General features: G+C 36.8%; 9 non-coding genes and 2 pseudogenes across 9 annotated transcripts; all 11 read left to right on the forward strand.

Moving 5' to 3' along the window:
• Positions 1 to 2,138: 2,138 nt before the first annotated feature.
• LOC113084208 (5S ribosomal RNA) lies at positions 2,139 to 2,257 on the forward strand. The gene has a single exon (XR_003283608.1). It is a non-coding gene; the product is annotated as a 5S ribosomal RNA (ribosomal RNA).
• Positions 2,258 to 4,701: 2,444 nt separating this feature from the next.
• On the forward strand, positions 4,702 to 4,820 carry LOC113084245 (5S ribosomal RNA). Its single transcript, XR_003283639.1, has one exon. It is a non-coding gene; the product is annotated as a 5S ribosomal RNA (ribosomal RNA).
• Positions 4,821 to 10,884: 6,064 nt separating this feature from the next.
• LOC113084234 (5S ribosomal RNA) lies at positions 10,885 to 11,003 on the forward strand. The gene has a single exon (XR_003283628.1). It is a non-coding gene; the product is annotated as a 5S ribosomal RNA (ribosomal RNA).
• A 516-nt stretch (positions 11,004 to 11,519) lies between these two features.
• On the forward strand, positions 11,520 to 11,638 carry LOC113084263 (5S ribosomal RNA). Its single transcript, XR_003283657.1, has one exon. It is a non-coding gene; the product is annotated as a 5S ribosomal RNA (ribosomal RNA).
• Positions 11,639 to 12,406: 768 nt separating this feature from the next.
• On the forward strand, positions 12,407 to 12,525 carry LOC113084261 (5S ribosomal RNA). Its single transcript, XR_003283654.1, has one exon. It is a non-coding gene; the product is annotated as a 5S ribosomal RNA (ribosomal RNA).
• Positions 12,526 to 12,746: 221 nt separating this feature from the next.
• LOC113084235 (5S ribosomal RNA) lies at positions 12,747 to 12,865 on the forward strand. The gene has a single exon (XR_003283629.1). It is a non-coding gene; the product is annotated as a 5S ribosomal RNA (ribosomal RNA).
• A 506-nt stretch (positions 12,866 to 13,371) lies between these two features.
• On the forward strand, positions 13,372 to 13,490 carry LOC113084267 (5S ribosomal RNA). Its single transcript, XR_003283661.1, has one exon. It is a non-coding gene; the product is annotated as a 5S ribosomal RNA (ribosomal RNA).
• Positions 13,491 to 13,870: 380 nt separating this feature from the next.
• On the forward strand, positions 13,871 to 13,989 carry LOC113084217 (uncharacterized; annotated as a pseudogene).
• Positions 13,990 to 14,760: 771 nt separating this feature from the next.
• On the forward strand, positions 14,761 to 14,879 carry LOC113084262 (5S ribosomal RNA). The gene has a single exon (XR_003283655.1). It is a non-coding gene; the product is annotated as a 5S ribosomal RNA (ribosomal RNA).
• Positions 14,880 to 15,101: 222 nt separating this feature from the next.
• Positions 15,102 to 15,222, forward strand: LOC113084216 (uncharacterized; annotated as a pseudogene).
• Positions 15,223 to 15,734: 512 nt separating this feature from the next.
• Positions 15,735 to 15,852, forward strand: LOC113084215 (5S ribosomal RNA). The gene has a single exon (XR_003283614.1). It is a non-coding gene; the product is annotated as a 5S ribosomal RNA (ribosomal RNA).
• The last annotated feature ends 439 nt before the right edge of the window (positions 15,853 to 16,291 follow it).

A 16,291-nucleotide genomic window follows, 5' to 3' on the forward strand; every position in this document is an offset into this window, starting at 1 on the left:
TGAGAGATTTAAAGCTAAGGGGGAAAGTTTTAATTATAAATTCATTGATGCTGTCGAAAGTCTGGTATGTGTTGGGAGTAACCCCATTGCCTCATCTGTACTACAAAAAAATGAAAGAATTGGTTTTAAAGTTTTTATGGGGAAATGGAAGGCCTAAGATTGCATATGATACATTACTTGGAAACCTAAAGGAGGGAGGATTGGGACTTTTAGATCCATTTTTAAGAATGAGAACGCTGAGAATTAAAACAGTTCAGAAGTTTCTAGAGAGCAAAAGTGATGTAATTTGGAAAAGAGTCATGGAATATTACCTGGAAAAATGTAATATGGGATGTAATGTTTTATGGATGAAAATGAAAAGCTGGATGTTAAAAGGTCTGCCATGTTTTTATGTGGAGGTTTTGGAATCATGGGGGGAATTTTTAGAAAATGTACTGATTTTACCTAAAGGAAGGGCCCAGCTTTTAGAACAACCATTGTTTTTAAATCCGAATATCATAAGGGACGGTAAGGTCATGTATTATAAAGAATGGTGGGATTGTGGTTTGAGACAAATAAAAGATCTATTGTATGAGGTGATAGAGGGTTATGTACCTTTACAGGCAGTTGTGGATGCATTGAGAGAGGGGGGCAAAAGGGCGTGGAGAAGGAAGTTAGAAGGACAATATGAGGATTTAAAGAAAGCGATACCAAAGGACTGGATTGAAAGAATTGAAAACTATGAGAGTGGGGATGAGAATGAATTTCCAGATGTATTTTTTAAAAGGTTAAATGGGGAAAACGTTCATTTTAATTTATGCAAAGTAAGGAATGTGTATAGTATTTTTAGGTCTATCGCTTTTACAAAACCAGTAGCTTTGAACTACTGGAAAGAAAGATATGATGACTTAAATGAAAATGAAATTTGGGGAAACGTGAGGTTGAAATATATGGAACCAATTTTAGAGAATTTTAATTATTTATTGAGACACAATTGTATATTAACAGAGATGAGATTACATAAAATAGGAATTCAAAATGATGCAAAGTGTAAAGTGTGTATGAAAGAAAAGGAAGGACTGTTACATCTGTTTTTTTATTGTGAAAGGTTAGATGATTTTATGAGAAAAATGAAGGAAATTGCAAAAGAAATTTTGGAGGGGAAGTATGATGAGGACCAAAAGAAGTGGGAAACAATGTTTTTATTTGGTCATAATGACTGCAATATGTATACCTTTAATTTATGTGTAACAATAGCAAAGTATGTAATATGGTTGAGAAGAAACATGGCGAAATATGATGGGAAAAATGTTGATGTGTGGATAATCTTTAAAAACAGGATGGAATACTCTGTGAGACTGTTATGGAATTATTTCTCAATGGAAAACAAAGAGGATGATTTTATAGAAATGATTGTAAGAGGGAATCCAATGTTGGAAATGAAAGAAAATGGTGTAAACTGGCTATGGGGGAAATATGAATAATAATGTCATGGATTGTAACTGTATGAAACAAATTAAATGAATGTAAATTTTTTATAATAAAAAAAAAAAAAAATCTCGTCTGATCTCGGAAGCTAAGCAGGTTTGGGCCTGGTTAGTACTTGGATGGGAGACCGCCTGGGAATACCAGGTGCTGTAAGCTTTTTGGAAATTTTTCACTTAGTATATAATAATTTTGCCAAAAAATAGAGTCAATGCCGGATCTCTGAATCTTAGCAGGTTTGGGCCTGGTTAGTACATGGATGGGAGACTGCCTGTTAATACCAGGTGCTGTAAGCTTTTTGGACATTTTTGACTTAGTATATAATAATTTTGCCAAAAAATAGAGTCAATGCCCGATCTCTGAATATTTGCAGCTTTGGGCCTGGTTAGTACATGGATGGGAGACTGCCTGGGAATACCAGGTGCTTTAATCTTTTTGGAAAATTTCACGAATTATATAATAATCTTTCATTAAAAAAAAAAAAAAAAAAAAAAAAAAAGAGTCAATGCCCGATCTCTGAATCTTAGCAGGTTTAGGTCTGGTTAGTACTTTGATGAGAGACTGCCTAGGAATACCAGGTGCTTTAAGCTTTTGGGCTTTCTTTCCTACTTATATAATGTACTGGCGATAAGATTGGCTGCTCTTTAAATAGCCCTCTCTTTGCAGCAGACTTCGCTTACAGCCATGCCAACCTGGCTTTGGCCGATCTCGTCTGATCTCGGAAGCTAAGCAGGTTTGGTCCTGGTTAGTACTTGGATGGGAGACCGCCTGGGAATACCAGGTGCTGTAAGCTTTTTGGACATTTTTCACTTAGTTTATAATAATTTTGCCATAAAATAGAGTCAATGCCCGATCTCTGAATCTTAGCAGGTTTAGGTCTGGTTAGTACTTTGATGAGAGACTGCCTAGGAATACCAGGTGCTTTAAGTTTTTGGGTTTTCTTTCCTACTTATATAATGTACTGGCGATAAGATTGGCTGGTCTTTAAATAGCCCTCTCTTTGCAGCAAACTTCGCTTACGGCCAAACCAACCTGGCAACGCTAGTGAGCCACACAGGAAGTGAGTTGGCAGTTTGTAGTAGGCAGTAGGTGAGAGAGGCTCACCTTGTGTTTTTTGTTTTGTTTTATCTGCGTAAAGATTTATTTCTTTTGCAACTTATTGATTTTTGTTTGTTATAGTTTTTATACTTCCCAGCAGCAGTTTGCTGTCTGGGGAGAAATTTTTCTTTTGTTTGAAAAATGGATGGATTACATGGCAAAGAAGTGGACATGGCAGGAGGAAGACGAGTGCTAACAGACAAAGAAATGGATAAAGAACAACGAGATGGACAAGGACGAATGGATTATAACAAGAGGATTTACTCTAAAGAGGCTACAGTAATTGTTGACATGGCGGATCAGAGAGATGCAAGAGCAGAGGACATTATCAAAGCAGTGAACGAAAGGATTGGAGGAGGAAAGATTCTAGCAGTCAGACCAAGGCAAGTAAAAGAATATGAAATTACACTGATAAACAGGGAGGCGTGCGATGGATTAGATGAAGGATTAATGATAAAAGGAAAACTGTGTGAGATTCGACAACTGAAAACAAGGGAGTATGTGGTTTCTTTCATACATTTGCCAGCCTATATTGAGGACTCTGACATTTTAATTAAATTACAAAATTGGGGCGTAACACCTGTTTCAGACATCATAAGAAGAATGTATCCAGGCACAGACATTGCGGATGGTACAAGGTACCTAAGGGTGAAATTTCCTAAAGAAGTAGTGTCTCTGCCATACAGTACAAAGTTTGATACGGAGGAGGGAACACAGTATTTCAGGATCATGCATGATCGTCAGGTTAAAACCTGTCGATTGTGCATGAATCCGGGACATGTGTTCAAAGACTGTCCAGATTTTAAATGTCATCAGTGCAATGGCCAGGGTCATTACGCAAGGGATTGCGATGCAATTAAGTGCCTGGATTGCAGAAAGGTGATCATAAGATGTGAGTGTTGGATGGAGAATGAAATTCAAAATAAAGAGTCAGAAGGTGTAGGAGGGCGAATGTCAAAAGAAACTGAATTACAAAATGGTGGAGAGAATGAGGAAGAGGATGGTGTGAATAAAGAGGCTATTGTGGAAAATAAGAAGGAATTGGAAGAGAAAAGGCTGGAAGGAGAAATGGACAAAGGAATATTGACATCACAGGAAGTAACACAAGGGGTATTGGAGGAAATGGAGAACCAAGGATTAAAAGAAAAGGAGGAGGAAATGCAAGAGATAACTGAAGAGGAGAAAGAAATGGAATTGGAAGAGAAAAGGCTGGAAGGAGAAATGGACAAAGGAATATTGACATCACAGGAAGTAACACAAGGGGCATTGGAGGAAATGGAGAACCAAGGACTAAAAGAAAAGGAGGAGGAAATGCAAGAGATAACTGAAGAGGAGAAAGGAGTGGACAGAATGGATGATAGAAAGGACAAAAGGGTGACATTAAGAATGAGAACCCTTAAGGTAATACCAAATGTGAATGTGGCCAGAAAAAAAAGACATTTTAGGGAAAAATACAATAAGGGGAAACATTTGTTTGAGAATAAATTTCAAGTGTTGAGGGAAGATGAGGAGGAGGAGGTAGACTAAGAATACAATGTTTGGTTTAAATTTGTATTATTATTTATTATTATAATGTTTTTATACATTGTATCATGGTATGCTAATGCCTTAATTGTATTTCAAAAAGAAAAATGGAGATAAAAGGTTATTTATTGAATGTAAAGTGAAATAAATGTGTTTGGTGTTTAGAGAAATGGCTTTTATCAAACCTGTGGCAAATAATTATTGTTTTTGTTTGTTATGCTTCTGTGGAAAATGTGTACAATGTTTTTAATGAAATATTTTAAATTTGTTAATAAAAAAAAAAAAAAAAAAAAAAAAAAAAAAAAAATCTCGTCTGATCTCGGAAGCTAAGCAGGTTTGGGCCTGGTTAGTACTTGGATGGGAGACCGCCTGGGAATACCAGGTGCTGTAAGCTTTTTGGAAATTTTTCACTTAGTATATAATAATTTGGCAAAAAAATAGAGTCAATGCCCGATCTCTGAATATTTGCAGGTTTGGGCCTGGTTAGTACTTTGATGAGAGACTGCCTTGGAATACCAGGTGCTTTAAGCTTTTGGGCTTTCTTTCCTACTTATATAATGTACTGGCGATAAGATTGGCTGCTCTTTAAATAGCCCTCTCTTTGCAGCAGACTTCGCTTACGGCCATACCAACCTGGCTATGCCCGATCTCGTCTGATCTCGGAAGCTAAGCAGGTTTGGGCCTGGTTAGTACTTGGATGGGAGACCGGCTGGGAATACCAGGTGCTGTAAGCTTTTTGGACATTTTTCACTTAGTATATAATAATTTTGCCAAAAAATAGAGTCAATGCCCGATCTCTGAATATTTGCAGGTTTGGGCCTGGTTAGTACATGGATGGGAGACTGCCTGGGAATACCAGGTGCTTTAATCTTTTTGGAAAATTTCACGAATTATATAATAATCTTTCATTAAAAAAAAAAAAAAAAGAGTCAATGCCCGATCTCTGAATCTTAGCAGGTTTAGGTCTGGTTAGTACTTTGATGAGAGACTGCCTAGGAATACCAGGTGCTTTAAGCTTTTGGGCTTTCTTTCCTACTTATATAATGTACTGGCGATAAGATTGGCTGCTCTTTAAATAGCCCTATCTTTGCAGCAGACTTCGCTTACGGCCATACCAACCTGAGGGCGCTATTGAGTCAGACAGGAAGTACTGGGCTGTAGTTGGAGAGGAAGGCTCTCCCTTATTTGTTTATATTTTTTGTTTTGCTAAAGTTTTTGATTTGATAGTATCATTTTGTTTGTTTGTTTTGCTTTAACCACCTTCCAGCAGCTTAATGCTGTCTGGAGGGTGTTTTGTTTTTGATTTAATTTATCTCTTGGATTAAAGGACGGATCTTATGGAAAACGACATGGAAATGGCTGGTGAAATACAAACGGATATTGACAAAGGATTGGACAAACGACGAAGTGTGGACAAAGGAATCAATGGAGAACATAACAGAAGAAATGAAAGAGGAAGAAAATATTCAAAAGAAGCAACCGTGATAATTGATTTAGAGGGAGTACAAGATGGAAAAGCTGAGGATATCATCAAGATGGTGACAGAGAAAATTGGAGGAGGACATATCTTGGCGGTAAGGCCCAGGCTGGGCAGAGAATATGAAATCACTTTAAGAAATGAGGACATGTGTGACATTCTACTGGACGGAATAACTATTAAAGGAAAGGATTGTGTAATTAGAAAACTACAGACAAGGGAATATGTTGTATCGTTTATGCATCTACCGGCTTATCTTGAAGACAAAGACATTTTTAATAAATTGGATAATTGGGGCGTACATCCAACATCACAAATTAAAAGAAGGCTATATCCAGGCACTGAAGTGGAAGATGGAACGAGATTTGTGCGTGTTAAGTTTCCAGATCAGGTGGTTTCATTACCATATAGCACAAAATTTGAGACAGCGGAGGGAACACAGTTTTTCCGGATAATACATGACAGACAGGTGAAGACTTGTCGTATGTGTTTGAATCCGGGACATATCTTAAGAGACTGTCCAGACTTCAAATGTCACCTATGTGAGGAGCAAGGCCATTTTGCACGGGACTGTGATGCAGTGAGATGCCCAGATTGCCACAAAGTTCTTGTGAAATGTGAATGTTGGATGGTAAATGAGGAGAGACCAAACAAAGAGACTGACTCCGAGGTAGAGTGCAGACAAATTCATAAAGAAGTGGAAGAAGAGGAGAAAAATTATGGTGGTGAGCAGGCAGAAGTTGAAAGGGAAGTGGAGACAAATGGAACACAGAGAGAAAAAGAAGAACAAATGATGGAAGAAGAAAGGACACTAGAGGAGACTTCATTAAAGGGCAGAGAACTGGAGCATAAAAAAGAACAAGAGGTGAGTGAACAAGAGGAAGATGAAAAAGAGACTGAGAAACAAAAGTCTGAAGGATATAAAAGAGATAGAGAATTCACTCGTATGCAAAGAAGAAGTCTACTGAAGGTAAAACCAAATATTGACTGTGCTAGAAAGAGAAAAGAAAAAATGAAAGAAAAAGCTACATTTAGAGGGAAATGTGAGGTTTTAAGAAGTATAGTGGAGGAAGAGGAAGAAAAATGAAATGATGAATATTTTTAAATATTTATTATCTTTAATGGTCTTAAGAATTGTATCTTGGAATGCAAGAGGTTTGTTGAATGTGGTGAAATTTGAAAAAATGAAAGAAATGTGTAAAGAGGAAAATATAATTGTATTACAAGAAACTAATTGGAAAGATGAATCAATGGAAGATTTAAAAAAAAGATGGAATGGGGAAATAATATATAATAATGGGGATGGAAGAAAAGGAAGGGGAGTAGCAATTTTAATTGATAAGTATATGAAGGATAAATGGAATGTGGTATTTGATGATGGAAATGGAAAATGTTTAGCAGTAGAAATAAGTAGTGAGGATGAAACTTTTGTTTTATGCAACTTACATGCACCAACAGAAGAAAAGGAAAAGAGGAGTTTCTTTCATGATTTAAGGAGTTTTACACTAAAGCATAAGAAAGTAATTTTAATAGGTGATTTCAATACAGTTTTTAGCAAAATGGATATGGCAGAAGGAATGGTTTATAGAACAGATACTGCAAGAAAAGAGCTGAATGTTTTAATGGAAGAAAATGACTTAATTGATATATGGAGGGATAGGAATGAAAAAAGAAGAGAATATTCAAGAAGACAATTAGTAGAGAATTTTTTGTGCCAAACAAGGATTGATTATGTGTTAAACACAAGATTTTTAGAGCAATATATTGAAAAGGTGTACTATAAGGAAACAACATTAAGTGATCATAGTTTTGTGTTTATTTTGATGGATTTTAATAAAATGGAGAGGGGGCCAGGAGTTTGGATTTTAAATGCAGAGATTTTAAAAAATGAATCTTATAGAATGGAAATAGAAAAAATTATAGACAAAGAAAAGGAAAGTAGTTTGTTTGTAGAAAACAAAAGGATATGGTGGGATAATGTAAAATATGAAATAAAGAAATCTACAATAAAATATTGTAAATTTCTACAACGAGTTAAGAAACAAAAAGAAAGGAATATCAGAAAAGAATTAAATGAAGAATTAAGTAAAGAGGACGTTGATGTGCAGAAGGTTGTTTTGTTAGAAGAGGATTTAAGTAAAATAGAGGAGGAAAAGTATAGAGGTGCAATGATAAGAAGTAAGGCAAAATATACTGTGGAGGGAGAAAAATGCACAAAATTCTTTTTTAATCTGGAAAGAAGTAGGAAAAAGGCAGAAACGATAAAAGAAATAAAATGCAAAGATGGAAGGAAAGTAAAAGAAACAAAAGAAATATTAAAGGAGGTAAAAGATTTTTATGAAGAATTGTTTAAGACACAAGGAATAGATGATGGGGAAAAAGACTGTATATTGGAGACGATAACAGCTACAGTTAATAATCAAGACAAAGATGAGTGTGATGCGGAGATAAAAATAGAAGAGATAGAAGAAGCTATTAATCAATTAAAGGTGAATAAAAGTCCAGGTATAGATGGAATAACAAATGAGTTTTATAAAGCTTTTAAGGATAAATTATTGAAAATACTAAAACAAGTGTATGATGAGATTTTTAAAAAGGGAGAGATTAATCAAGCAATGAAAATGGGTCTAGTGAAAATAATATTCAAGAGAAAAGGGGAAAGGGAGGATTTAAAAAATTATAGACCAATCACTATGCTAAATGTAGATTTTAAAATTTTAGCAAAAATTTTAGCAAACAGACTGAAAAGAGTGTTACCTAAGATAATTTTATCAAATCAAGCATATGGAGTTCAGGGGAGAGATATATCAGATACAGTTAGCAACATAAGGGATGTGATAAGTTATATGAATGAAGAAAAGAAGAGTGGATATGTGATAAGCATGGATTTTGAAAAAGCGTTTGATAGGGTGGAGCATGAGTTTTTATTTGCGAGTTTAAAACGTTTTGGTTTTGGGGGTAATTTTAGAAAATGGATTAAGATATTGTATAAGGATGCAATGAGTTTTATTAAATGTAATGGTTTTTTAACGGATGCTTTTAAGATAACTAGATCCATAAGGCAGGGCTGTCCATTGTCAGCACAGTTGTATTCCTTGGTCGCAGAGTCTCTAGGAATGATGATTAAAAAGGATCAAAGAATAAAAAGTATAAATATTGAAAATGGAAGGGAAGGACAAAAGATTTTTCAGTACGCGGATGATACCACCTTGATAATAGAAGATTTAGAGAGCATTAGAATAGCAATGGAACTCATGCAGAAATTTTGTAAAGCAACAGGTGCAAAGATAAATGTGGAAAAAACTGCTTTTATGAGATTTGGAGAAGCGCCAGCATTACCAGCTTGCATTGCTTTTAATGAAAAGGAAGAAATTAAGATTTTAGGAGTAAATTTGGGGAAAGATGAAAAGAGTTCAAGAGATAAAAGATGGGAAGAGATTGTGGGAGAAATGAAAAGAAGATTGGTTTTTTGGAAAGTGAGAGATTTGGAGTTGAAAGGAAGAGTTTTAATTGTTAATAGTCTAATGCTCTCTAAGATGTGGTATAATTTATCTGTAACTGCAATGCCAATGTGGGTAGAACAGAGAGTAAAGGGTATTGTGTTGGATTTTTTATGGAATAATAAGCCTCCTAGAATTGCACATAAGACTTTAATTGGTTCTCAAGAAGAAGGAGGGTTAGGGTTAATGGATGTTGAGCAGAGGAAGAAGAGTATGAGAGTGAAAACTGTAAAGAAATATCTAAATAGAGAAAAGATGGAGGAATGGAAAGTAATAATGAAACATTTTTTAAACAAATGTTCAAATTTGAGAATAGGGGATGATATTTTATGGATGAGAGTTAAAAAAGGAATGATAAAAGGAATACCAGATTTTTATAAAGAGGTTTTAGAGGCATGGAGGGATTTCTTACCACATATTGATTTTAAGCCACAAGGAAGAGAAACAATTTTGAATCAACCTCTGTTTTTAAATGCAAAGATTACTACAGATGGAACAGATGTGTTTTTTAAAAAGTGGCTAGATGTAGATATAAAAAGAGTAAGAGATATTTTATATGAGTATAAAAATGGGTTTCTTCCTCTTCAGTTTGTCATTGATGCTTTAGAAGAAGCAAAAGAGGATTTCAATGTCAGTACTTTAAAGAAACAATATGATGTTGTAAAGAAAGCAATACCAAAAGAGTGGATTGAAATAATAGAGAGTGGGGAAAAAGAGGAAGAGAAAGTAGAAGTGTCTTTTAAAGTTGGGAAGAAGGAATATGATTTTAACTCTTGTACTGTGAAGATGTTTTACACATGTTTTAGGGAATCTGTTTTCACAAAACCAAAAGTAAATGAGTTTTGGATTGAGCATTTTCCTGGATTAGATGAAAATAATATATGGAGGAATGTTAAATGGAGGTTCTTAGATGTAAAAATGGAAGCGTTGGATTATTTTATAAGGCATAAAGTCGTTTTTTCCGAGATGAAACTATGTAAAATTGGTTTGACACAAAATGCTTTGTGTAAAGTATGTAAAAAAGAGGATGAAGGATTTTTACATTTGTTTTTATATTGTGATGAATTGAAAGAATTTTTTAAGATTTTAAAAGGTTTGATAAATCAACTAAGAGAAAAGGAAGATATTCCAAACTGGGAAGAGTTGTTAATAATGGGACTGAATGAAAATTGTACAAATAAGGAGGTGGTCAATCTATGTATATCAATGGGGAAGCATGTGATATGGAAAAGAAGAAACATAGTGAGAAACAAAGACTGTAAAATAGACATATGGGGATATTTTAAAAAGAGAATAGAAGAATATTTGCAACGGTTATATGTGTATTGTAAGATGGAAAGGAAAATGGATGTTTTTTATAAAATGTTCTCAGTTAATGTACAAAATGTTTTAAGGAATTGTAAAATTGAGTTCCCTGGAATGTTGTAAATGAATTGGAATTTTTTGTAAAAGAATTGTAATAAAAAAAAAAAAAAAAAAAAAAAAAAAAAAAAAAAAAAAAAGCTATGCCCGATCTCGTCTGATCTCGGAAGCTAAGCAGGTTTGGGCCTGGTTAGTACTTGGATGGGAGACCGCCTGGGAATACCAGGTACTGTAAGCTTTTTGGACATTTTTCACTTAGTTTATAATAATTTTGCCAAAAAATAGAGTCAATGCCCGATTTCTGAATCTTAGCAGGTTTAGGTCTGGTTAGTACTTTGATGAGAGACTGCCTAGGAATACCAGGTGCTTTAAGCTTTTGGGTTTTCTTTCCTACTTATATAATGTACTGGCGATAAGATTGGCTGGTCTTTAAATAGCCCTCTCATTGCAGCAGACTTCGCTTACGGCCATACCAACCTGGCTATGCCCGATCTCGTCTGATCTCGGAAGCTAAGCAGGTTTGGGCCTGGTTAGTACTTGGATGGGAGACCGCCTGGGAATACCAGGTGCTGTAAGCTTTTTGGAAATTTTTCACTTAGTATATAATAATTTTGCCAAAAAATAGAGTCAATGCCGGATCTCTGAATCTTAGCAGGTTTGGGGCCTGGTTAGTACATGGATGGGAGACTGCCTGTTAATACCAGGTGCTGTAAGCTTTTTGGACATTTTTCACTTAGTATATAATAATTTTGCCAAAAAATAGAGTCAATGCCCGATCTCTGAATATTTGCAGCTTTGGGCGTGGTTAGTACATGGATGGGAGACTGCCTGGGAATACCAGGTGCTTTAATCTTTTTGGAAAATTTCACGAATTATATAATAATCTTTCATTAAAAAAAAAAAAAAAAAAAAAAAAAAAGAGTCAATGCCCGATCTCTGAATCTTAGCAGGTTTAGGTCTGGTTAGTACTTTGATGAGAGACTGCCTAGGAATACCAGGTGCTTTAAGCTTTTGGGTTTTCTTTCCTACTTATATAATGTACTGGCGATAAGATTGGCTGGTCTTTAAATAGCCCTCTCTTTGCAGCAGACTTCGCTTACCGCCATACCAACCTGGCTATGCCCGATCTCGTCTGATCTCGGAAGCTAAGTAGGTTTGGGCCTGGTTAGTACTTGGATGGGAGACCGCCTGGGAATACCAGGTGCTGTAAGCTTTTTGGAAATTTTTCACTTAGTATATAATAATTTTGCCAAAAAATAGAGTCAATGCCGGATCTCTGAATCTTAGCAGGTTTGGGCCTGGTTAGTACATGGATGGGAGACTGCCTGTTAATACCAGGTGCTGTAAGCTTTTTGGACATTTTTCACTTAGTATATAATAATTTTGCCAAAAAATAGAGTCAATGCCCGATCTCTGAATATTTGCAGCTTTGGGCGTGGTTAGTACATGGATGGGAGACTGCCTGGGAATACCAGGTGCTTTAATCTTTTTGGAAAATTTCACGAATTATATAATAATCTTTCATTAAAAAAAAAAAAAAAAAAAAAAAAAATAGTCAATGCCCGATCTCTGAATCTTAGCAGGTTAAGGTCTGGTTAGTACTTTGATGAGAGACTGCCTAGGAATACCAGGTGCTTTAAGCTTTTGGGTTTTTCCTACTTTCCTACTAGAGTCAATGCCCGATCTCTGAATCTTAGCAGGTTTGGGCCTGGTAAGTACTTGGATGGGAGACCGCCTGGGAATACCAGGTGCTGTAAGCTTTTTGGACATTTTTCACTTAGTATATAATAATTTTGCCAAAAAATAGAGTCAATGCCCGATCTCTGAATCTTAGCAGGTTTAGGTCTGGTTAGTACTTTGATGAGAGACTTTCTAGGAATACCAGGTGCTTTAAGCTTTTGGGCTTTCTTTCCTACTTATATAATGTACTGGCGATAAGATTGGCTGCTCTTTAAATAGCCCTCTCTTTGCAGCAGACATCGCTTACCGCCATACCAACCTGGCTATGCCCGATCTCGTCTGATCTCGGAAGCTAAGCAGGTTTGGGCCTGGTTAGTACTTGGATGGGAGACCGCCTGGGAATACCAGGTACTGTAAGCTTTTTGGACATTTTTCACTTAGTTTATAATAATTTTGCCAAAAAATAGAGTCAATGCCCGATTTCTGAATCTTAGCAGGTTTAGGTCTGGTTAGTACTTTGATGAGAGACTGCCTAGGAATACCAGGTGCTTTAAGCTTTTGGGTTTTCTTTCCTACTTATATAATGTACTGGCGATAAGATTGGCTGGTCTTTAAATAGCCCTCTCATTGCAGCAGACTTCGCTTACGGCCATACCAACCTGGCTATGCCCGATCTCGTCTGATCTCGGAAGCTAAGCAGGTTTGGGCCTGGTTAGTACTTGGATGGGAGACCGCCTGGGAATACCAGGTGCTGTAAGCTTTTTGGAAATTTTTCACTTAGTATATAATAATTTTGCCAAAAAATAGAGTCAATGCCGGATCTCTGAATCTTAGCAGGTTTGGGCCTGGTTAGTACATGGATGGGAGACTGCCTGTTAATACCAGGTGCTGTAAGCTTTTTGGACATTTTTCACTTAGTATATAATAATTTTGCCAAAAAATAGAGTCAATGCCCGATCTCTGAATATTTGCAGCTTTGGGCGTGGTTAGTACATGGATGGGAGACTGCCTGGGAATACCAGGTGCTTTAATCTTTTTGGAAAATTTCACGAATTATATAATAATCTTTCATTAAAAAAAAAAAAAAAAAAGAGTCAATGCCCGATCTCTGAATCTTAGCAGGTTTAGGTCTGGTTAGTACTTTGATGAGAGACTGCCTAGGAATACCAGGTGCTTTAAGCTTTTGGGTTTTCTTTCCTACTTATATAATGTACTGGCGATAAGATTGGCTGGTCTTTAAATAGCCCTCTCTTTGCAGCAGACTTCGCTTACGGCCATACCAACCTGGCTATGCCCGATCTCGTCTGATCTCCGAAGCTAAGCAGGTTTGGGCTTGGTTAGTACTTGGATGGGAGACCGCCTGGGAATATCAGGTGCTGTAAGCTTTTTGGACATTTTTCACTTAGTATATAATAATTTTGCCAAAAAATAGAGTCAATGCCTAATCTCTGAATATTAGCAGGTTTGGCCTGGTTAGTACATGGATGGGAGACTGCCTGGAATACCAGGTGCTTTAATCTTTTTGGAAATTTTCACGAATTATGTAATAATCTTTCATTAAAAAAAAAAAAAAAAAAAAAAAAAAAAAAAAGAGTCAATGCCCGATCTCTGATCTTAGCAGGTTTAGGTCTGGTTAGTACTTTGATGAGAGACTTTCTAAGGAATACCAGGTGCTTTAAGCTTTTGGGCTTTCTTTCCTACTTATATAATTACTGGCGATAAGATTGGCTGCTCTTTAAATAGCCCTCTCTTTGCAGCAGACTTCGCTTACCGCCATACCAACCTGGCTATGCCCGATCTCGTCTGATCTCGGAAGCTAAGCAGGTTGGGCCTGGTTAGTACTTGGATGGGGAGACCGCCTGGGAATACCAGGTGCTGTAAGCTTTTTTGGAATTTTTCACTTAGTATATAATAATTTTGCCAAAAAATAGAGTCAATGCCGGATCTCTGAATCTTAGCAGGTTTGGGCCTGGTTAGTACATGGATGGGAGACTGCCTGTTAATACCAGGTGCTGTAAGCTTTTTGGACATTTTTCACTTAGTATATAATAATTTTTGCCCAAAAAAATAGAGTCAATGCCCGATCTCTGAATATTTGCAGCTTTGGGCGTGGTTAGTACATGGATGGGAGACTGCCTGGGAATACCAGGTGCTTTAATCTTTTTGGAAAATTTCACGAATTTATATAATAATCTTTCATTAAAAAAAAAAAAAAAAAAAAAAATAGTCAATGCCCGATCTCTGAAATCTTAGCAGGTTAAGGTCTGGTTAGTACTTTGATGAGAGACTGCCTAGGAAATACCAGGTGCTTTAAGCTTTTGGGTTTTTCCTACTTCCTACTAGAGTCAATGCCCGATCTCTGAATCTTAGCAGGTTTGGGCCTGGTTGTACTTGGATGGGAGACCGCCTGGGAATACCAGGTGCCTGTAAGCTTTTTGGACATTTTTTCACTTAGTATATAATAATTTTGCCAAAAAATAGAGTCAATGCCCGATCTCTGAATCTTAGCAGGTTTAGGTCTGGTTAGTACTTTGATGAGAAGACTTTCTAGGAATACCAGGTGCTTTAAGCTTTGGGCTTTCTTTCCTACTTATATAATGTACTGGCGATAAGATTGGCTGCTCTTTAAATAGCCCTCTCTTTGCAGCAGACTTCGCTTACCGCCATACCAACCTGGCTATGCCCGATCTCGTCTGATCTCGGAAGCTAAGCAGGTTTGGGCCTGGTTAGTACTTGGATGGGAGACCGCCTGGGAATACCAGGTACTGTAAGCTTTTTGGACATTTTTTCACTTAGTTTATAATAATTTTGCCAAAAAATAGAGTCAATGCCCGATTTCTGAATCTTAGCAGGTTTAGGTCTGGTTAGTACTTTGATGAGAGACTGCCTAGGAATACCAGGTGCTTTAAGCTTTTGGGTTTTCTTTCCTACTTATATAATGTACTGGCGATAAGATTGGCTGGTCTTTAAATAGCCCTCTCATTGCAGCAGACTTCGCTTACGGCCATACCAACCTGGCTATGCCCGATCTCGTCTGATCTCGGAAGCTAAGCAGGTTTGGGCCTGGTTAAGTACTTGGATTGGGAGACCGCCTGGGAATACCAGGTGCTGTAGAGCTTTTTGGAAATTTTTCACTTAGTATATAATAATTTTTGCCAAAAAATAGAGTCAATGCCGGATCTCTGAATCTTAGCAGGTTTGGGCCTGGTTAGTACATGGATGGGAGACTGCCTGTTAATACCAGGTGCTGTAAGCTTTTTGGACATTTTTCACTTAGTATATAATAATTTTGCCAAAAATAGAGTCAATGCCCGATCTCTGAATATTTGCAGCTTTGGGCGTGGTTAGTACATGGATGGGAGACTGCCTGGGAATACCAGGTGCTTTAATCTTTTTGGAAAATTTCACGAATTATATAATAATCTTTCATTAAAAAAAAAAAAAAAAAAAAAAAGAGTCAATGCCCGATCTCTGAATCTTAGCAGGTTTAGGTCTGGTTAGTACTTTGATGAGAGACTGCCTAGGAATACCAGGTGCTTTAAGCTTTTGGGTTTTCTTTCCTACTTATATATGTACTGGCGATAAGATTGGCTGGTCTTTAAATAGCCCTAATCTTTGCAACAGACTTCGCTTACGGCCATACCAACCTGGCTATGCCCGATCTCGTGCTGATCTCGGAAGCTAAGCAGGTTTGGGCCTGGTTAGTACTTGATGGGAGACCGCCTGGGATACCAGGTGCTGTAAGCTTTTTGGAAATTTTTCACTTAGTATATAATAATTTTGCCAAAAAATAGAGTCAATGCGGATCTTGAATCTTAGCAGGTTTTAGGTCTGGTTAGTACTTTGATGAGAGAACTGCCTAGGAATACCAGGTGCTTTAAGCTTTGGGCTTTCTTTCCTACTTATATAATGTACTGGCGATAAAGATTGGCTGCTCTTTAAATAGCCCTATCTTTGCAGCAGACTTCGCTTACGGCCATACCAACCTGGCTATGCCCGATCCTCGTCTGATCTCCGCCCTGGTTAGTACTTGGATGGGAGACCCCCTGGGAATACCAGGTGCGTAAAGCTATTTGGACATTTTTCACTTAGTTTATAATAATTTTGCCAAAAAATAGTCAATGCCCGATCTCTGAATCTTAGCAGGTTTAGGTCTGGTTAGTACTTTGATGAGAGACTGCCTAGA

This window comes from Carassius auratus, unplaced genomic scaffold, assembly GCF_003368295.1.
Source record: "Carassius auratus strain Wakin unplaced genomic scaffold, ASM336829v1 scaf_tig00039865, whole genome shotgun sequence".
Lineage (NCBI taxonomy): Eukaryota > Metazoa > Chordata > Actinopteri > Cypriniformes > Cyprinidae > Carassius > Carassius auratus.